Source organism: Synchiropus splendidus, chromosome 13, assembly GCF_027744825.2.
Source record: "Synchiropus splendidus isolate RoL2022-P1 chromosome 13, RoL_Sspl_1.0, whole genome shotgun sequence".
Taxonomy (NCBI): domain Eukaryota; kingdom Metazoa; phylum Chordata; class Actinopteri; order Syngnathiformes; family Callionymidae; genus Synchiropus; species Synchiropus splendidus.
This window is the reverse complement of record NC_071346.1, coordinates 12,362,415-12,385,661: the sequence shown is the minus strand read 5'-3', so window position 1 is coordinate 12,385,661 and position 23,247 is coordinate 12,362,415. Positions and strand designations below refer to the sequence as shown.

The window sequence follows — 23,247 nt, the reverse complement described above, 5'->3', positions numbered from 1 at the left end:
TCCATGTGATTTTACATGTGATTTTTACTCATTTGTTTCTTTGTTTTTGTCGTTTGTACATGTTGATATTGTGTGTCGTTCAGTGACCGTGCGTTACCATGAAGCTATTGATTCAAGCAAAATGTTCAAAGAAAGAGTGTAGATCATACACACCCCTTTATGGGAGGCGTGAAGCGTGGCGTAATTTGGAGAGCTGTAGATGGTTTGAATTTCTTTACGGAGTGAATTTGTCGGAAATAAGTGCCGGGCTGTGAGGAGAAAAGAACTGGTCACCCGCGGAGTAATTGAGTGCAGTGATTTAAAAGGAGGAGAGGTGTTATTTTCCAACCAGAGTGGAAGCGAAACAGCAGGGTTTTCTGCTCACCTTGATAAGCCCTTTCTCTTCTGGCTGAAGAATATGACTTTGGTTCTGTGATGCTTGATGGAAACTCGTGCATCACATCTGGACACGGAGAGCAAACCCAGAGCATAACGTGATAATTGGTGTTTAGGTCAACAGAGTTGAGACAAGCTCGACTGCTGCCATCTGGACGTTGGATCCGAGTCGTGCTTTGTGCTGCAGCATGTTTCCTATTATCAAAAAAAGCTTCTGTTTTCAACAAAACAATAGTTATTAACCTCAAATGTTTCAGAATGGGCTGAATGTTTTGGCTGACACACAAGCAGAGTCTTTCTGGACTATAAGCTCCTACTTATTTCTCGCGGTCTGAACTCTCCAGCTTATACAAAAATGCGGCTAATGTATGGATTTTCGCAGGGTGAAAGTGTCAAGCTGGCAAAATAATGAGCTTCATTGTATCAATTCATTTACCTTAAAGAGCTGACCAGCGACGAGAAGGAGCAGCTGAGACCAGCTGTGGTGTCGAAAGTTCGGACACTCGGGTGAAAACAGCGCATTTTGAGCACTTAAATGTAAATGTTTTATTTCCGAACATTGCCCAGTTTGTGTCATGAGTCAGTCTTGGTGCTGGACGTGTTTTCAAAACTAGTTTAATCGTGATGTTCATGCACTGCCACTGCTCTTTTCCTTCTTAAATTTAGTTGGCGTGGCTAATGTTCCGGTGCGCTCTATAGTCCGTAATTTGCTGTAATATATTTGCTATCATTGACAGCAGTTTAAGAAATATAAAATCTGTAGTTTTTACTTTTTAATATTCAATTCATAAGTGGATAGGATATCTACTTTTTAATGCAATCTTTAACCAAAACTTAAAATTAATTATATATTAAAATGGAATTAAACACTACACTTTATCTCAGTTTCTCTGCATTAAATTACTGAGAGTGGGATGTATAAATGTCATTAAGATTTTTCGGAAACATTCAGTGAGCAAACAAATGAGCGGTCTGGTGGGGGTCTGCGCTCACTCAGTGTTTTTCTTGTTGTTTCGTGTTTTTTTTTTTTTTGAAGGAAATTAGGTACATATCCGATTGCGTGAATGATGACTAAATAATATATATGTATATATATATATATATATAACTGTTCTAATACGCGTTTCAATGATGAGCATGTACGACTGTCGCGTAGAACCAATTGTGCATTTTAGTTATGATCGATTGAACCTGTAAAACTGTTGCTCACTGGTGAATTCCATCTGTAAGCAAATGACGAGACTCCTTCTGTATTTTTTGTTAGAGTACAATAATTGCTAGCCAGCAGGAGTGATAATAAAGAGAAAAAAAAATCTTTGATTCTTTTTATCACCCAGATGCAAAGAGAAATGAGTGCCATCGTAAACACATTAGATAAAATGGATATTGCGAATGAGTCTGTGATTGATTCTCAGCCTTCCAAAGTTACCGTGCCTTTTAGCAGCTTCATTTTTTTCTCGTGTAGATTTGATATTGAATCCATATTTCTCTGATCGGTGTGTAACTTCATTGCCCGTTCCTCTTCATGGGTGAGGAAACTGGTTAGTGGGTCATGTGAGCAGCTGTATTGGGAGAGACGTTTTGCAGTTTAGGCACCACCAGTGTCACCAGCGTTCTGCTCAGCGATGTCACTGAGGGTGTTTTGGTGAACAAAGATGACGGTCATACTCACCACTGGGCTCGGTCTTGCGCAAACTCGCACACAAAACTGATTAAAAAAGGCTTGGAGACCCAATAAATCAGCCAGCATTGAGTCTGGGCCGAGTGCTGCTGATGATATATAGAGCCCACAGAAATAGGCCATCACTGAGCCCATTCTTTCTGACCTGCACCGGTTAATGGCTTTCAGATCTCCTGCTGCCTGTGTAACTCTTCCTCTGTGAGCAGGTTTGTCTTTGCTACCTTACAGCTGTTATCTTTCCCCTAAATCTTCCCCCCTGCTCACTGCTGCTTCCTTATGAAGTTTGTTAACAATAGGCCCACGCCGTCGCTGGTTCATATCTGGATATCTGAAGTAGAAAGCAGGAAGAGAGATGGACGGAGCGAGGAAGAGGAAGGTCAAGACGCGGCAGGAAGAGGCAATGACTTCTACTGTTCTGCTGCCAGAAGTATCAAGTGAGCTCAGTGAGGCGGAATAATTTCACTTAAGTGTGCTGACTGGATATGCCTTTTCAAGGGTGAGTGAGAGTGTGTGTACATTACATTAACACTGCTGTAGTTGTACATATATCCTCTGACATATAATGGACTGTAATTACATTCTTATTATAATGTCAATCCCAATATTTAGAATGTTAATAAATCAATGACTGAGCTCTAAAAGAAGTAGGTGGCTAGCTTTCAATTTGAAGTAAAAATATTACCTGCTCGAAATATATGGGTATTGCTTGGTACACTATTATGTTTTAGTGGTACTGCCTGTTTTTAGGAACGTTTTGACAGATTCATCATTGACTTGTGTGGTTTCTAACTGCTGCTGCTGATGCGACACAATAAACTTGATGTAATACAGCATAACGGAGTCATGAAAATTTCAAAATTTCATCATATTTATTCTTAGTTGTTACGTAATGCTTTTGAAACATCTTGATAAAAACTGCAAACACTACAGTTATGTTGACAGTCACTAAAAATCTATGAAGCTAATGAATGCTATGGAATGGCGAATGCTACCAATAGACTCCTCGATCCTCTGCAAAAAAAAAAAAAAATTGCCTAATGGACTAGTTGTGTGAATATACTCTATTTATTAATATACTATTTTTGTTTCAGCCATTGTATCAGAGCGCACTCCAGAGACAACCCGATACACATGCTAAGTTTTGGTCCAAGTCATTTTCCAGTCTGCAACATTATAAGTCAGATTTAGAACACCTCGACCCCTGGTGGTCAGCAAGGAGAGGTGTACCCAAGTAGCCGTGAGTCCATGCTTTATCCAGGGAAAGGGTAGTGATCAATTTTCCTCCACCATTAATCGTATTATCACCCAGTCCCGCTGCCATGCAGACATTACTGTCATAAACATAATTCTTGAATCTTGAAAGTTGTTTTATTGCTGCGTTTTAAGGGCCTAATGCTGGAGGTATGCACTGCCCCACTGCTTTTCTGCTGCCACCAGTGTTTTACGTGCTTCATTTGCTGTTTTCCTGGCTCTTAATGAAATTGCTAACTCTAAGCTTATAAAATGTCTGCGCGTCAAATAATATATTGTAAGCTTGTCAGTGTGTCCACTGTGAAACCGACGTATTATACTTCTTGCAGAGGAGAAGTCCTTCAGCTGCTCAAAGCTAAAAGATAAAAAAGTCTATTATCACTTTGAAAATCGAGGATATTAAGCCTTCACAAAGACGACGGTACACTGAGTATGAGTCTGGAGGAAGTGTCAACAGAATTATGAAAATACACACAGATTTGTCCGCGTGCTGGACGCGAGGATGAACACGATAAACACCATTTTAACTTTGTGTATTTAGTATACTAGACGGCTGAGCTCAGAGGTGTCTGAAACAATGAGCCCGTCTCCAGATAAACCTTAAAAGAAGAGACGATGGTGTTGAATTCCCGCTTGAATCCCACACTGGAAATGAGTCCACACTTCAACACACCACTGGTTTCTTTTAACACATACTTACCGCAGGCAACAAAGTCCAGCATCCTCGCGCTGAGTGCTTTGCCAAGCAGCCAAATATCCGGCGCTATTAACCTCATCATGGCTACATAATCAGCTGCAGATGAATCCACCAATAAATCGAGACGGCCTTCAAGGCACAATTAGAAGTGTTAATTAAATGCTGCTGTGTGTGTCGATGGCCTGACACACGATGCAAAAAAACACCGTTTGGGGGATGTGCTTAATAAACAATGAGGATCTTTAACAAGCAGTGGGTGTTAAAGAGAGGCGACTGTCTAAGACCTTCAGCTGTTTAATGTCAGTGGAGCAGTGGAAACAGGGGTTATGTCAACACTGCCAACGCTGATGTCCTGTTTTCCATTTAATTCAATTGACAAAAAAAAAAAGTTTATAGCGTGTGTCTCTCATTAAGTTTGCGGTCAGTATGTATCATTTTAATGGTTAATAAGCGTCCTCTTCTTGTGAACCAATATTCATTTTCCCATGTTTTTGCTACCATTTATTGGAGGCAATATTAAAATATTAAGGCTCTCTTGCACGGTCAGACCTCAAATCCCTGTAAGGGGTTTAAAAAAAATCTATTGTAAAAGGAGATGGAGAAACAGGTGAGGTTCAGTGGAGCTGTCATGGAAAACATGAGGTGGATGATGATGGTGTGGCCCATTTTGGAAACGGAAGTAGCTTGTGGCGCCGTCATGTTAGTGAACCTGCCTTCAAAAAATGTCACATAGATGGTGTTATTCCAGTATCTACAGTACAATCCTCCAGAGCTATACTGAGCAGCGGTTACCAGAGAGCTAGTGATGGCCAGATGAGGCTTCAAGAAACAGTGTCCTGACTTTCACAGCCCACCAGATGGTGCTCTTGATTTGAAAATGGTGTGAGGTTTCAGTGAAATGGTTGTTTAAATCCCAAGATTTCAGAGCAGACAGCGCCATGTGGTGGCTTCTGAAAATAAGGACACTGTTTCATGAAGCTTCATCAGACCATCACTACAGAGAGGACGGATTCTCTCGTAACCCGGCGTAAAAAAGCCTTTTGTCTGACCACACTTCCCATTAGTCTGGTCTATCTGGCCAAGTAACATTGATGCCCTTCACTTTCTTAAAATGATTTATTCACTCGTGATCAAGGTCTTCTTCTCATGGTGTTAGGTAGGCTTGTGTTTGTGCTTCATGCTGGTAGGTGAAGGTCAGGGTGGAGAGGAAACAATGCAGAAGAGAGGATAGAAAAACAACGTTATGAAAAACAACACCCACGCAGTGTAAACATGGTGTACTTTGTTGAGTCGGCGTTGTGGTGAACAGATACTGCAGGGTAATCTGCAGTATCTCCTTGAGTCAGGGTTGTGATTCTGCACTTTTTGTTTGCCCTGGCCTTATCTTCTTTTCCTGTGAATATTTTGTGGAAGCCCATCAGATATTTCCTCTGTATTAAAAGGAGTGTCTGCAACAGACAACACAGGGATACATAGAAAAAAATCATCTTACTCAGACTAGGAGTCAGTGAGTCATATTCTGAGAAAGTAAGGTGAAGTATACATTTTTTAATAGTACTGTGACTTGAATCGGGAGCTACTAATGATAATAAAAAGGATGGAGCGAGAGAAGTCTGAGAAGACGGAAAGAGCTGGAAGTCAACATTGACACACATTGATGGACATTGCTTTGCATCGTTCTTGATGATGGGTTGCCACAGCACATTCTCTTCTTGAACTTCTCATCTCCAATATGTCCGCTGTTCCACCTCTTCATGTCAAACACAGGTAACACAGGTCCTGCCCAAAAAAAGAACTGCTAGTGTGCTCTTCATTTTGAAGTAGCTATTATTGTTTTTATTATTGTTATTCATTCTCAACTCATGTGCTTAAAAAATGTCATCTATCATGATCATTTCTATCACCCCGATCTTCATATTGCATGTGCAGACTTGGCCATTGAAAACCTGTTGGCACTTTTATGAGGAAAAACAGATTGTTAGTTGTTGTGATTCAGGGATGTGGAGGGTGGCCACTTGTTCATTGCGTTCGTCCCATGTCTGAGATGTGCATGATGTGTACCATATTGGACTGTTACAGGACACGATTTGTTCCGAGTCCGTCAGGATTCATGAACGCACAATGGTGCTGTCACCTTTGGTTAAGTGGAGAACTGTCATCCTCTGCCTTGATCTGGCTCAGATTAGTTGTCAAGTAGAATGGAGTGGAGGAGGATCGGCTCCCAAGAATGTGCACATAAAACTGATCACATTAGATTATATTAGATTAGACCACCTTTATTTTCCCCTTAATGCGGGAATTTGGCTTGTACGGCAGCATTATTTATGATAGTTTACATTCATAACTGTTTTTATGATCTATAAACATCTTTTCTTTGTGACATTCTGATTTATTTCTTTATTTATACTTAGATATTATATTGTCGAAATGAAATATTCAGCCTTTAAAAGTAGAAAACAGAAAAAAAAAATCAGAATTTAGCTGTGCATATACTCATATCGGAGTATAGGTGCACCTATTGCCATTTTTTTGTCCAATACCGAGTTTCCTTCCAGGCCAATACCAATTTTTGCGTTTTTTTAACTTTTTTTTTTTTTATTACACTACACTACACTACATAACTATAATACTTATCAACACTGTAAATAAATAACAAACAATATAAAAGGCAAAGTACTTATTATACAAGAAAAAGGAATATTCCATTTTCAATGGCCAGATCAAACCCGCAATGTAAAGTTCGCCCATCACGTGTTAAATACCGGTATGTTGCCTTATAACCTGACAGAACGCTCCTCTTTTCTTTGACTACTTGTACAGGGATTGAGTTTCTGAGGTCTTCAACTCGACTGCTTGACCAAAATATTGAACTCCATTAGCATTGGTTTAGCCTGTGGTTAGCTCCTGTTAGCATTCGTTCTTGGTGGTGCTCGAATTCGGTGCAGTGATTTGAGTCTAAGCGTCTGAGTCCGTGGTTGCACACGTTGCAAACTGCAAGTCCCTGGTCATATGCCAGGATCCTTGGTTGCCAAGATGGCGGGTAGTAGTGGGAAAATCATTGTTTGCTTCTTTTATGACCAGTTGTTTTGATAGCTTATGTTTTTATAGGAATTGTCGTTCCGTTGTACAGCCACCGTAGCCGTTTATAAGCCTGTGCTCCCTTTGTAAGCAGTTTACCGTGGTAATACAACTAATGGCAAGTAGTAAACGTTATACACAAGCCATAAGCCCGAAGAAGCACCTCTAAACAGAGCAGCCTCATTGTGTGCGAGTGGTCGCACAAGTGAATCTTTGGTCTTCTTCGGTGGAAAAAAAAACCTCAACATAGCAAGCAATTGAAATGACTCTGACAAACAAATACTTTTTTATGAGGTGCTTAAAAATGTTGGCCGTCCTTAGAGCAAGCCTGCTTGCTTTGCTGTTTGGGGCTTGAGAAGTGCGAGTCTGCAGGCTGACTTTGTTTATGTGTGCTGTTTGTTTCTGCGCTGACATAGCTGTGCGCTTGGAAAGAAGAAGCCAACAACTGACAGGAGAGAGACTGGGGGAGATTAGAAGCTAAGTGACTTTAGACAATGCACAACACAAGCAAATCTGTCTTCACAGGTGTGTTTGTCTTTCTTCAAAACTATCGGGAGCTCTTGTTTGTCGGAGTGTGTGGACTTGTGTGTGTGTGTGTGGAGTCTCTTCCGACGACTGGTTAATTCAAATCGGATTAGATACAGTGGTGATGGACTCTTCACAGTAAATTATCCAGTCTTGTATAGACATGCACCACACACGCTCACCTACACTGAGGTTCCATCGTGGCTACACACACACACACTCACCCACACACACACAGCATGTTATTAGTTCCGGGGCTTCATATTGCAGGATTGTGAGGGAGGTTCGTGTGCCGTGTGAAGATTCCCCCGACTCTAATCCGACCATTCCTGTTGGCATGAAAGACGGAGATTAACAGGCGAACGGTGAACATGAAGAAAAGGCCGAGGCGGGAAACGTAATACACGGAAGGAGAGGTAGAACTCTGGAAGCTCTGCGGGATTCTCTAAGGCCTGCAGAGGTGAATGCAGATGAGCAAGCTTTGGTATGAAGTTAAATCCCTCGTTGATCAGAAGATGAGGTGATGTTCTTTAAACTTTACCCACCTTCCCAAACTTTGCAGTTGAACCGTCGTCTCTTTGATGCAGCGCTCCATCGCAATATCATGGTGCGGGAACTTTTCTTCACTTTGTCCTTTCGTCCAGCCATGACATTGATGGGTGCTAATGTAGCATTTATTGAGTTGAGGAATATGTGCAGAGGAAGTGTGAGGTGCAGACAGAGCTCACACAAAAGTACAAGCAAGATCTGACTTATGACTGGGATCGGTTCCGACCAACCGGTCGCAAGTCAGATTGGACATAAGTCGAATGCCATTCAAAATAGCTGACGTGAGGGTTATAGGTTCTACTGTAGTGGTAGATCACAGTGTGAGAGTGATCGGCAATGTGCACGACATTTACGGTGCTGCCGTAAATGTCGTGCACATAAGCTCATAAGCACGGGTGGACGTTAGTTGAGCAGGTCGGAAATCGGATGTTACTTGTACCTTCATCTCGCTTAAGAGTGAATGTACCTTTGTCCATTTTTGGTCCATATGGACCCTTTCTTCAGGGCTTCCGCCAGGATTTTTAGAAACTGTGCAGCTGTCCATCTCTTAATATGTCCGGCCGCAATGCACGACTTGAGTTCCACGAGACAGACTACAGTTATTTCAAGGTTACTGGATTGTTCTCACAACGAAACCCACCATAACCATGTACACCCCAGTGATGTGTGATGTGTTATCCACTTGTTTCGATGTTTCCACTTTGCTTAATATGTTTGATCATGCAAGATTTTTCTGAAGGCATGGGGCTGCTCATGTAAGCCGTGGCAGTGCTCCACCATTGTTTACATGTTGTGGAAACCTTGACCTTATAAGCGCTTCACACATTTGCTGTACTCAGCCAATGGTTGTCAGGTTTGCGCAATGTGTCAAATTCTCAACGTAGGGAGTGGGTTGAAAGAAAGGCCAAGATGTCATAACTCAGTTACTCATGCCAGATGTAGCGATGATTTGACTGTGTTTTTTTTTTTTGTGATGTAGAGATACTCATGTCTCAGCTGTTGGTCAACTACATTCAGCAAATGAGGTTTGTGGTTGCTTGGTCTTATCACTGCAGACGCCATGGCTTCAATGAGAGCCACCGTTCCTCCATAAAAATCAATACAGATAATAAACCTTTTTAAAGATGAAATATCACATGATGATGCGTATTAAAACAAAGTGTAATCTTTGCAACAAGTGGAGGACACACAACACATAATGGAGGTGGACATGGACATGGTGGTTTTCCGCTGCAGTTTAAAAAAATCCCCACTGAAACCCTGTAGTGCATTGAGGGGCAAGTGCAAAACTGATGCCAGCGGTGGGAATTGATATAGTTGGTTTTGCTTTATTAAGCTCTTGAATATTCTATATCTTTCAGTCCTCGTAGGGGCCCTCAGTGCTGTTATAGCAATGAAGAAAAAACAGTTTCTGAAATAGACAAATACATCGAGACCTTGAATGCTGTCTTCGTCACACAAGCCAACGTTCAAAGTGGAAATTCTTCCTATTAAATTCCCTTATTAATAAGCTCCACCTTGCACAGTATAACGGAATTGACAAAGCCAATGCTTGGAAATGAGACATGCCTGAGGTCACTGGTGGACATGTTCAGGAAGCTGCGAGGCCGCCGAGAGTAGTGGAAGAAATGCCACGTGATAACATTGTTGTTGAAAGACCCGAAAGACTCCAAACGTCTCCAAAAACCTGGCCTTTTTATTTTTGGATTGAATTGTCGCACTATTCCAGGTCAATGCTCCCAGTTTTGGCTTAAGTTTATGCAACTTCAATCGCACTTTCTGCTGCTCCTCACAACCTGATTTCAGTTCTGCTTCACAGCTGGACATCGCATGACCATGTCACTTGCTTTTTGGAGGAAGCTGCCCCAAATCCTTCAAATCTTAAAATGAGGAAATTATTATATCACGATGTATTAAATCATATCAATGTTGAGACTTGACCATTGAATAGGCGTGAACTTGGTTTAAATGATACGAATAATATTGTTCACAGCTCATTCTATTTCATGACACTGGCCTTCAGGAACTGACTTCTGACTTCAGGAACTTATGATTTCAGCATCCATTATTTCTTATGGGGAACAGTTTTTCAGCTCAGATTTCCAACAACTTCTCGTTCAACTTGAGTTCTCACTGCACTTGCTTTGGTTGCCAACTATCATAGCTAGCATTGTGCTCTATTCTTTTTTATTCATGACATTTAAAAAAATATTTCCCCCTTCACTTTGGTTTCAACATGTCTTGCGGTGTAAAGACAGCATGCCAGACTTAACAGTGAAGTATCTTCTGAGCTGCTGTCTTTCAACACCAAACATCTGAAACAACAAAAAAACGATGAATTATAAAAAGGCCCACCATCTGCTGCGTGGAAATCCAAGAGACATGGTTAGTTATGAATCTACAGAGGCGCCCTGCGTGTGATGCTGCATACATTTGTGAGAGTCATTTAAGCGTTCCTGCAGAAAGCATCATTGGATGTAATCTCCTGGAATAATCTCGACGTGCTGACTATGTGTATTTGTTTATCTTTCTACAGCGTGCTGCACCCTTGGCTGGGCTTGGTAATGGCTTCTTCTCCCCAACAAAACAAAGTAAATTGCTTCAATTAGTGATATTAATTGTCAATGATCCGCCATTGCTTGTCTGTGACGATCAATTTCAAGTGCCGTGAGTTTGGATCATAACTCCCTGCTCTGCGGTGTTGTTGTCATAAATGGTTATGCTAATGTGCGCTCCCCTCTCGGTCGTGTCCCGTTCGGCAGAATCCCTACATATTCAAGCAGTTCACGTTGACGTGGGGTCGCTCCCACTTTTTCACTTGGATTCTTTTTAATTTGCCGTTCGAGCGATTGGACATTTTGTCTGGCGCCCACGACTTTTTCATCCCCTGTCGCGCAGGCAGAACGTATTAAAAAGAGGGATGCGCTGCCTGCTGAGGAAAACACAAGAAACAGAGCACAGAAAAACATGATAATGAAAAATGTCACCGGCTTGTCTCTTTTGCGACGGTGAAGGATGAAATGTTGAAGCTCGGTGCGTTTTGTCTTCGCTGCTACAACTCCAGAACCATCTTATAGAAATGCAGCACCGACTTGGCAGTTAAATAACGTCGATCCAGGAAATATGATGCACCAAATATGACGATACAGAATGAAAAAGGCACTTGCATTGTCATGTCATGATAATAATGATTGTATTATTAGACTGTTTTGAGGGATTTAGATGGTGAACTTTTGACTTCACTGCGAGAGATTAGGAAGACGACATGACACACAGTCATCGTACGAGGGCAGCCATTACGTTTTAAATTTGTTAAGCAAATCTCCGACCTCGGAGTGTCTGACTGCTGGAGGCTAATGCATGTTCAGTTGAGTGTACACGTGTGCTAACAACTGCTCAACAGCGACAGACTTCACCAATAGATTCAGCTTCTGTTGCCGGGCCTGCATTCATGCATGGGCTTTCCAGGGCTTCAGCCCAGGGCCGCGGTGATAAAACTGACTGAAGCTGGTCATGATGACAACTATGACTGTAACATTCGGCTTATCAGGGTTGAGGCTTGCTCTGCTCAGAGACGCAACTTTAGCTCTTAAAAGATAGCGAAAAAAACAACAACTAAAAACCAGTAATCTTCTCTCTTCTGGCTGTATTTTTGGGCAGTGGATGGGGGCCATTGAACAAACAAAACCCCGGGACCCTTTGCCGACTGTGGCCCTGACTGTATTAAAGAGGTGCTGACTTTGGTTAGAGAGAGTTTGTTGTGTTTCTTGTCCTGAAGTGGAGCCAATGTGGTGACAGGTGTGCGAATTTGATGTGACATTATTGAAAAATCTAAGGAAAAAAGGACTGTTTTGGTCACATATTGGATCAGAAAACATGGTTCAGAGTCTCTGCCTGGACTTTTTGAAACAGCAGTAATGGTACCCGAACCCTCTTGTCTGGAATGTCCATTTTGCCTTATAAAATCAGTTAAATTGACTGAATTGGTTGCAAATTTCATAGTCATTCTTCATGGGTGTGATGGAACTCACAAACAAGGTGGTGCCGGTGGGTAGGTGCAAATCATAGGGAAGTCTTGAGACCCCCAAATTCTGAAAGCTACTTATCCACTCTCACAGACCTGAGATTTAACTCCTAAAATATTTCAAGGAGGGACAGTGGTGCCTCGGTTTTCGAACCTCCCGAAATTCGAACAAATCGGAGTTCGAACAAAAATTTTGAGATTTTTTGCTTCGGATTTTGAACGAAAATCCAGAACTCGAACCGCCCCAAAATAAGCCGGGAAAAACATGACGTGCGAGGACCGATCAGCTGACCCACGACGCGCTTTGTTATTGTGTATAACGCAGCCTCTGTATGCAGACGTGTCCCGTTAGCTCCATTTACTGACTGTTTTTTCTTCATATTGAGGTGTAAAACCTTTCCTGTCTCCACACTGGACCGTGGTAGAGTGTCACAGGGGAGGTGCTCGCTCTCCACACCTCCGAGGCTGGAGCGCTCACTCCAGGGTTTGATGTCCTGTTGTGGGCTGGAGCTGGGACAGGGATGAGGCGAGTCTGGGACAGAGCGTGACTTGGTTTATGACTTTGTCACAGCCAAACTGCACAGAAGCGCACATTCAGAGCTGGACACGCACCGGGCACCTCTTCACTTCTGGAGAGACGTCACTCACTCGGCAACCCCTCCCACATGCAGCGGCCACACACATAGAGGAACAGTGCACCTGCAGCAGACACTCTACATTCACTCCTACAAAAGACTATTTTAAGGCTCGGAACGCATTATTTCTTTTTCCATTCATTGTAATGGGAAAAATCCATTCAGATTTCGAACAATTCGCTTCTTGAACGGCCGTCTGGAACAGATTGTGGTTGACAACCGAGGTACCACTGTAGATGCAAGTGGAACACTCGCCAATATATTAACAAGGACATAGCCGTGAGCAGCAGCTAATTCAATGTAAAATAGAGTAAATGATATTGCAGCGTTGTAAATATCTATTCCCAGTCGTGCTGCTGAAGTAGCAAAGTCCATAAACACAGGTTTCACTCCAGCGAAGGCTCTCTCCTCGCAACTCTATGTTTAGCTAAGTGCTGTTTATGATGTTGGGACAAACCTAGCGCTGCACCGCAGGGTAACATTTCGATGGTGGAGCGAACACCATGTCGTCTCTGTAATCACCTGAGACCAGCAGATGTAAGGCAGATGTGCGTGGCTGTTGGCACAGGTGCTGCACTTTGAAGGCATCCGAGGATTGTGGAGGAGTCCCAGATAGCCTCGCTGCCGCCCTGCCCTTCTGCTCCGCTTAGTCGTATTTACTCTGGATGCAGTCTTCTGCCCCACCACGTCTGGTCTGCACCACTGTCCTGGGTTTAGATTTTAGCTGTACATCAGCCAAGTGGCTTTGCTGGATTTTGGAAGCTGCGCAGGTTGCTGCCCTGCAGGCTCTGCTGCCTGGCTGTGGCCACAGGGGAACTTCACTAAGTAGACATATGGTAGCGTATGATTAAAAGTAGAAAGTTTGATGCAGGAGAACAAGAGAAAACTCCTCTGTCTGCACAAGCTGATGTAATATCAGTGTTCATTCTAATCTGGTTGTTGCAGCGTAATAATAATTGCACTCCATGCAATGAAGAAAAACAATGTTAGATAACCATATGTGCGTGTTTTTGGGCCTGACAGTTGAATTATTGCACTCAACATGACACCGTGGTACGTTACAAACTGACATAGGTTATGAGCTTATCATCTGTTATCAAAATTATGGATGAACAAATTACTGTAATAGACATTTTTTCATCCATTATTTTATAAGCTGCTTCTTTTTTCTTGCGGTCTGAAACCTGTGGCTTGTACAATGAGACGGATAATGTATGTACAGGCTAAAGAGTGTCAGGCTGCCAAAATATTGAGCCGTAGCACATCAAACCAATGAAATCACAGGTGTTTTATTGACCTGAAAGTGCTCAAAATGCGCTTTACTGAGCCGATCCCCTGGAGGATAGAGGAGGAGAAGCAGCAGCTGAGACCGGCTGTGGTGTCGGAACTTCGGAACAAACACTGCATTTTCAGCGGTTTAATGTAAATAAAAGATGTGATTAGTTCATGGTACTAGTTGGGTTTATTTTTCAGTCTTGATGCTGGACTCCTTTTTCAAAACTAGTTAGAAGTGATCCTCTTGCATTTTTAAGCACCACTGACTTTTCGGCGGCACAGACACACCACTGCACCTGCGGCTTATAGACAGATGCAGCTTATGTATGAACAAGATCTATTTTCCTTCTTAAAGTTAGTCTTCCTCGAAACCTTCAGTGTGTGGTCCTTCCAGAACACTACCGCCACCTTCTGTGACCAATTATTTTTCAAGCGCATGAAAAGGCAATGAATTATTGAGATACAATAAAATCAGAACAACAATACTAGAAAACAAAAATGAAAATTAGCAGCTCGCTTCAGTGCATTTCTGGTCAGATTTATGTTCATATTTTGAAATCTTAAACGTACACACACACACAGCAAACAAGTATAAATAAATACTGTCTCACATCCCAGTAGCATTCTTTTATATGACATATATTTGTATTTGTTGAGCTTGTGTGGCTTGTTATTAAACCTTGATAAGAAATGCATATTTAAATTTGAACAGCTGTGTCAATCTCAACATTTCGGATGCTAACCTAGCAGCGTCCAGTTTATTCTCAAACAAAGTCATAATCTTCTTTACTATGAATGAATGTTGTTACTGCGCTCGGCTCCTGTGTTTGGCATAAACTACTTGACCTTCAATGTTTCATTTCGAGCTTGATATTGTGTCTGATCCCAATGAACATGGAAATGTTTACTCTTCCATGGAAGTCAACAAGACTGCAGGCCGTAAAATTGTAAGGGCAATGTTGTGGCGTTTTTATTGGAGATGCCATAACTCAAGCAGTGTAATAAACATAATGCTTTCTGATTTTTCAATATTCCTCGGGATGTGGAAAAGGGCCTGAGGTCATGCTCATGAGCTCCGGGATTTTATACCATCCTGTCCGATCAACTGGAAGACTTGATGTGCTTTCGGCTGCATGGCTGGGTTTTATGTGTACATCTAGTTTATTTCCGCACACATGGTTTAACACATATTCGCCTCCACCCACATGCGCTTTTCCCAGACCCACATCGATGATGGAAGGGCTGGGCTATGTGGGTGTTGTCACCCATTTGGGAGAGCCGTGGTGTTCAGCTTTCGGTTCTGTCAGGCGTATGTCTTCACCCTGGGTATGAGTTATTACAGCGGAGGCCTGTAAGCTGTTCATCGTCACTTCATTTAAACCCCATCCGTTTCATTTTGGTTTTATTTACCCTGCATATGCTCAGAATATAACGCCCTCATCTTTATGTGGCAGCGATTTGCAAAGATATTTTGTAGTAGTTTGTTGAGGCTGAGCTCATCGAAGGTTCCTCAGTGGTCTTTAGTGGTCGGAGAGCAGCAGTCTGGTTTTTCTTTTTCTTGCCCACAACCTGAGATCCAGTTGTTATCTTCTATAATCGCCATGTAACCCCAACTGAATTGTCGAATTTCCATCGACTGAAATTACAGAAGAGTTTGACCTTTTTGTTTAAAGTCTCACTTTGAGAGCTTTTCAAGTGGTGACACAATTGAAGACTTCACCGTGGACATGTGGCAAGCCACAGAATTGAGCACACAAGTTTAGAAGGCACCACAGGCCGTGTAAAGCAAGGGCGCTAACTTTATTTCCACTTGTCATGGAGTGTGGGCAACCGAGGAAGCAGGGAAGATGGGCTCGGCAGCGGGAAGAGGACGTGGTTCTGTGCAACGCCTTTGTTTTACACCATTTAATTCGAGCAATACAATAGTGTGGAAGGCTGCCGCCGGCTGCTACCACCCCACCACCTCTTCATCTTCCACCCACCTCCTCATTTAAACATGGTATTGTAGAGCTGAGGCAGGTGGAAGGGGAGTCCTCGCCATTCAGTCCTGCAGGAAATTAGTTGTCTATCATGCTTGTTCTTTAACAGCTTTAACAGCAAGTCCGTGTTCCAATCTCTTCCCCCCCGCTCCCCCGGCTCTCTTGATAGAACTCTCTTTTGCCTGTTAAGTAAAGTTAAAAAAAGATCTTGGCAGTCATTTATTCCTTTCTTAGAGGAGCCTAATGGAAAACCAGGGAGGCTTAAGCGGATGATGTTGGTGAGATTGTAATACAGTCATGCGTCTGTGTGAGTTCAGCTCTGATATGTGTTTAGTGTTGACCTGGGAGCTGGAAAAAATTCAGTAGACTGATGAATTTATCATATTAAAGTTCGTGAACCTACCGTAAAACTGTCATAAGTACTCTGAGCTCATCTGAGAATATAAACATATAATGGCTCCCGTGTTACATGAAGAAAATATCTGTTTTGGAATATGTCAATCACAGGCTCTGGTTCTTGATGATATACTGCACCACATTAAAAACACAAAGTAATTCTCAATTTTTATGCCAGTGGTTGCTGAGACTGATTCAGTGATTCACTTTTATTAAACCTACTATAGCGGAGCATCTGTATTTAGTGTTTAGAAGAACACTAAACACAATTTATACATGGTTACTTTAGTCTTTAACACTATTTTGATGTAAACTTTTTCCTGTATTTTTGAAGCCATTAACTCTGGAGCACATTCATGCCACCACAGTCCAGGTGTGTGCACAACTTCAGTTCCCAAAATATAACTTCAGGGCACTCGAGGTTACTGATGTCACTGGGTAGAAGGGTTTTATTTTTATTCAGACAGACTCCACTTTTGATTTTGATTTTGAAACTTAAAATGGAGTGTAAAAATAACAGTTGAATTCTAGTGAAGAATGGAGGAGGGAACTACTCTAAAGACAGTGCGGGATGATGACTCAGTGGATTTTGATGTTTAAATGATCTTGAATATTTTTAGGTGAGCCACTGATGCCAAGTATTTTTTCGGCATGTTGTACAGACTATCTGGTGGAGGCAGGGAGTAACGTCTGCCAACCTTCATGCATGAGCTGGCAGGGCAAGCGTCCCTTTCATTGGAGCACAATTGCTTGCCTTTCTATTCATTATTTTCAATTCCAACGACGCAGCATCTGAATTCGCAAAGCTCCATTACATTTGTAAATATCTACGGGAGAGTTATTTCAGAGATAATAACATTTCAAGCTGAATACAGCTCCAGAAGCACAATTTTGTTTGATTAATTTCAGTATTATATATTGAGTTTTTGTTCAAGTCAGCTGTCAGGGAGAGGCAGCTCAATACCTCAGTCATGGTCCAAGTTATTGCGGCCGGATTTTGGGTTGACTTTTCTGGAATACTCTGTGAGAAATTGCCTCTGGATGGGCATTCTGCTGAGGGCGACCTTTGAAAACAGGAATGCCCACTCTGCACCTCCACTAAACTTCTGTTTTTCTTCCTAAAATTTTGGGAATAACCACAAATATAACAGGCATGTGCACATGTCTATAGGGACATGCACTCCGCCCTTTTTCCATTTCCTGTATCAAGAGGTCGAGGTACGGTCTGCCGATCCCCTTGTCTGGCACTTCAACAGCTCCATTCTTTGGGGAAAAAAAAAAGCCATCGTTGCAAAGTCTGGCTGTTCTGACAATGAGTTACTATCCGACAACCACGACTGCTGTCCGAGCGCCGCTCTCAGTGAAAAACAGATCCGTGGCAGGAGCAAAGGTTAATCTAGCAGCGAGGCGACTGGCTCCGTGGCCATGTGTGACTGTGAATAGGCTGGGAGGAATTAACACTTCTGCCTCGGGGAGTGTTGACAGAGGTGTGTGTGTGCCTCGCTCTGAAATTTCTGCGCGCTGGAGTCTGTGTGTGATGCGAAGGTAGAGATGGGGGCAGACAGCAAGATTTAAGGAGGAGGGTCTGCACTCACAATCCATTATCTTCAAGGAGGAATCGCAGTGGATAAAGGTTACTTCACGCTACCTCAAAGACAAATACCAAGTGGGCCGTGTAAACAGAGCGTACGTGTGCCGTCTGCTTTTGTGTGCTCAATCACACACTACCCGACGCTATGCCGATATTTATTTTGTGTTGGTCTTCAGTGCTGTTTGTCACGTGATGAAAGTTTTGCAAATAAATGGCTCCACCTGGACGCCTCTCCAGCAGACACGCTTTGTCTGCGTTTGTTTTGCTTCTGAGTGTTTCGTCATACAAGGTCAACTGGGTTCGAGGCTTCCTGGGGAGAGTTCCTCTTTGCTACTTTCTCTGCTGCCTGTTTAGCCCAGACAACTCTATTAGCTTCACATGTGTTGTCAACTCAAGGCCCCCGTGCCTGGATACAAGCTGCCTCGTATCTAGGTTGTGAACCATCTGAAGGGAGGCCTCTTGCCCTGCAACATCTGACAGCAGGGTTCTCCCCCCAAACTTTAGCAGCATGTGGCTCCCTACACTGGGATTTTGAGTCCCTGCAATCCAAGCGTTCAAGTGTTTTTGTCTACATGATGTCAAGTGTGACTCGCAACTTCAATGCTCCCTGAAAGAAAGTCGAACAGCAATCCACCTTTTGATGTAGACTGTTTAGGATGTACAGGTAGACTGACCAATGAAGATGTTCAATGCCCTCTGTAGAGGTCCTGGAGAGAACCCTGCAATGGTCTGTCTCTCTCAAGAGGTTTCTTGTCAGCTTGTGAGCGGATGCTCTTCCACACCAAGATGTCCTGGATATGCCACTGTATTGCATTAGGGACAGCGCTGAACCATATGGACACAATTTCAAATCTCAATATTCATGTCAGATATCTTGATTATGTTGCTAAACAAAGATGGGTTTAGATGTTTTTATCTGTTTAGAAAAATATATATATAGAAAATAAACATCTAGAATCAAAAGGATGTAAAAAGTTCACTTCTTGTATTTTCATATCATGATGTATTGTTGCTTTTGTAATATTAATATATGTAATATTAATCATCTCTAGCAACTCGCTTGAATGGAAGAAAGGTGTTTCTACACTACTAGCAACTACATGTTGCTAATGAAATGTTGGTTTAAGAGGATCATAGGTGAAAGCAGAAGCCTCTTATGTGGTGTAAGCAGGGTAAGGGGTAAGTAGGTTAAGGGACCTTTAGATATGGTGCTGTTCATACAAGGTGTTCCACTTGTTTCTGTCGACGTCGCTATGTAATGGTCAACTCACCCTCACTTGTCTAGCCTGCTAGCTATGCCAGTACAACACGCTGCGGTGCCGTGGAGAGGATGATGATGTACCTTCAACAACTGACTGAGCTGGCTTTTTTGTGTCTTTAAGGAGAATCTTTATCACATGTTCTTATCAGTAGTTAAGAGTGCGATTGAACTCTGTGTCAAGTTAACATATTTTTCTCTTTCACCCAAAGTAAACGCTTAACCTGCAACGACCTGAACTGCCACCATATAGCGCGAACCGCGAATCCCGCAGCTGTTAAACGGCCCATTCAAATGACAAATACAAAGAGAGATTAAATCTCACGGCTCACCTTGGATTATCTAGATCTGCATGTTTGTCATAACAATCGCCTGTGTATGGGTGTTAAAGGATATTTCAAGGATTAGCCATTCACACTGGAAAATGATTTAGCATGGAGTTGCGAAGATTATTTAAAGAAAAGGAGCTGCGGTTCATCAGGGTGGACTGACTCGGTCTGTGAGGCTTCAGCAGGAGGTGTACCAGTTTAGGTATAATCTTTTCAGTCATCGACCTGTGCGTGTTAGACTCTCTTGCTGTTGTGGGTTCTCAGCGCCAGCATGAATGCGGGTACGTGTTTTCGTAACCTGCTCTCACACCTGTATTTGCAAGACGCCGCGGCATGTTTTCTTCCTCACACTGGGAGTGCATTTCTTTATCTCCCCACCTGTCTTGTTGACTGATGGGTAATATGCTAAATTGGGCCCGTGTTTACCTCACCTGTGTCTCTGCCGCTGCTTTGTGTCCCGCCGCTGTGACAGGAAGCTCTAATAACGCTTTAACTGCTCTGTCAAGCTTCAATCACGCTGACACTCGCGAGGATGTCGCGGCGCTTGGTCCTGATGACAGAAGTGCCGCGCTGGACCGGGGAAAAGCAAACTGCGTCGTGTTACATGGCAGTTGTGACAATCAGGTGCGATGCTTCGGAGCACCTGGACGTTTGCGTGGGCGGTGTTTGTACTCGTAAGTCGGCGCGGGAGAATCCTCAAGTGGTGTTTGCATATGTAAACCGGAATATTCTATTAATACACATGTCTGCAGCCGGGAGCAGTGAGGCCTTGCAGTGACTCTCTACAGGAGCGTGTGATTCACGAGCATGCTGTGACCACTGCTCCCTTCTTCCTGCATAATGTCCCCATTAGAGACAGCAGACGCCGTGAATCTGTTCATCTTTGAGCCGCACACCTGGGGAGATGGAGAGTGCGGAAGGGGACGAAGAAACGGGAGATGACAAAGCACATTATCTTAGTCCATTCAAAGGAGTGTGGCTAACAGCATCAAGAAAACATGATGATTCTTTTCACACCTAAAACATGAAAGCTATTACCAGCCTAACTTCGGTATTCGTTCACTCTCTTTACTAGATCGATACGTGCTGCGTTTGCACACGGAACGGCTCGGCATTATCGCAACTCTCTAATTAGCAGCGCTGGAATTGAAGAAGGTAATTCTGTAGGTAGATGCCGCAACGCTACAAGTATCAAATCTGCAAGTGTTGGCACTGAAGCAAGTGGCAGTATTCATATATCCATGTTTTTAATGTTGTAATGCACACTGTAGCTGAGAAATACAGGTCCCCTGCAGTGCTTTATAGATAAGACGGCTGCGTGGACAACAACTGCTCCCTGCCTTGAATACACCCCCTGATATTTTCGGTTTTAAAGCCAATTTGTGTGGCTTTATCTCAGATGCAAGAAATAACAATTTCGCAGCACACACAACCCCAAACTAAAACTGACAGAACACAGTCTGTGATGTTCCACCATGATGTTCCACCATGATGTTCTTCTGAATGCAAATATCTCTGGGATATGTATTACATGATGTGCGGAATTCACATATCAACTGACTAGGAATGGGCGATAACTTATCGTACGCTTAACCGCTGAACACAATTCCTACGGTGAGTGGATACTGAGACTCCAAAAAAGTTTTCTGATGCGGTTGTCTGACTTGACACACTGCCCCCTGCCTTGAATATATTCTCTCAGAATATTGTCACATCACCACAACAGCTACTGGTCGACTTACGCCTTACTGGAAATATGAACATCACTGAAGCTAAAAACATCGCAGAGCTCTCGCTGTCTCACGCAGCCACAAATGAACCCCAAATTAAAGCTGGCAGAAGACAGTCTGTGAGGTTACGCACACAACAAGGTTCTACGAGAGACATGAAACATCGACTTTCCCGTCTCTTCTCCTCTTTAACTATTATCTTTAAACAAATTTATTGTTGATGTTGGAGACAAACTCCAAAGGATGAGTAGAGAACTGGTGATTTTCATCATAAAACAAAGCAGGATGGAGTGTGTCATGTAATAGAATGAAAATATTCATTTATTTTTTTGTTTATTAATTTATTGTGATTCATCACCAGAATGGCTATATGCTACGATTGGCAGCTTTTTGAAGGTATAACTAGCTCCTATGAAGGATGGACGTCATGTCTCATCCCATTGCTGCAGAGTATCTTCTTGTAATGAAAAATCTGTGGTATATTTAAGGGAAATAACTGTGTAACTATGTGTGGACCCCTTTCTTTTTGTCGTCATTTGGACACCACAACACGAAGAGCATAAATCTTCCTTGACGTTTGTGTTCACTTACACTTGCACTTTCCTTGAGTCACTAGAGATCTCTGAAAGTTCATTTCCAAGAGTCTCACAAATAACAAGTAAGTAACAGTCTCAGTCCTCCATCTCCTCTGATGCCCACTTTTGCTCTTTTTTTTTTTTCCCCACTGCTCCTTTGTTCCATACCTCTGTTTGTTTTGGTCTGTCGGCTTCATTATGTGGAGCGAGCTGTCAGGGGACACGCAAGCTAACAACCCCCCTGGGGAGCAGGAAACAAGCTCCAGTGTGTGTGAAAACTCTCTGGGAGTTATTCCAACACCCATCTGCATTAATAACTGCACCCTACTCCACTGTGTTTGCTCCGAAATCACTTAATCCTTAATAGTTCTTCAAATGTGGATTTACAAACAAGGCGCTATTTGGAAAACTGCTCCCCTCGTCCGCGGTGGATTTGATGGGAACATTCTTGGCTGAGGACACGATATTTTGTTAGGAATTTTGGGCCGTGATAGAAAGTCAGATCAGCCAGTCCTTGCTTTAAATTGGCTTATGTTTATACCAGAGGCCAAACAAGAAGCAAAACAAATAAACCGAACGTGTAGCTGGAGATTAAAACGCATGTTGTTGGAGCCAGATTTATTTATTTATTTGATTTATTTTTTACAAGGAAATACACGTGACTGACCTGCAGTCCTTGAGATTCTGAGGTACTTTTTTTTCTGATCCACAAAATATCAGGTGTTTCACAGCAAAACAATTTTGGGGTGGCAACTGCAATTTCTATAGCAGCAATAGCCTTGATGTTCCGGCTGAGTAAAACCCACCCTTGGCCTGTGATGTAATAAACACTCCCCGACAAAAATAACAGACCCAGAGGAGCATTTACTCCGTGCGCTACAAACTCTGCTGCTACTTCACCTCTAGCGGGTCCAGAAAGGGCGGTGTTCTCTCTTTAACACCTGCACACCTCTTCTTAGTCCCATCACAGCTATTTACACCATCACACATACAACATCATCTTCCTTCACCTGAACACACACACACACACACCTGCATCTATTCTAACGCCGCAAAACAAACCGGAGAAATAATTTAAAAAGCTCGTAGCACTTTTCGCAGCTGTGTGGGCAGATTGTGTTTCCTGCACTTCCATGTGTGGATGCTCGGGTGAGTGCTCGCTCCCTGCTGCTCCTCACATGTGGAGTAATGAACTGCTTAAAGTGGGATGGCGATGTTCCATATTTAACAAGACTTTTCCTCGGAGTTCGGCGAGCGTTGCGTCGCACTTTGACTCCTGGCAAATCATTGAGATCACAG

At 42.8% G+C, this 23,247-nt stretch overlaps 1 protein-coding gene across 4 annotated transcripts in view; it reads left to right on the top strand.

The window, feature by feature from the left end:
• The window catches only part of LOC128770085 (ephrin type-B receptor 1-B), a 199,485-nt gene that overhangs the window by 24,357 nt on the left and 151,881 nt on the right, over positions 1–23,247 (top strand). The window contains exon 1 of one of the 4 annotated variants that reach the window (XM_053884338.1): positions 1,572–2,552. The exons of the other annotated variants lie outside the window; for them this stretch is intronic. The gene's annotated coding sequence lies outside the window, so the exon portion shown is untranslated. Of the gene's footprint in view, positions 1–1,571; positions 2,553–23,247 lie in introns of those variants that run through there. 4 annotated transcript variants of the gene reach the window in all.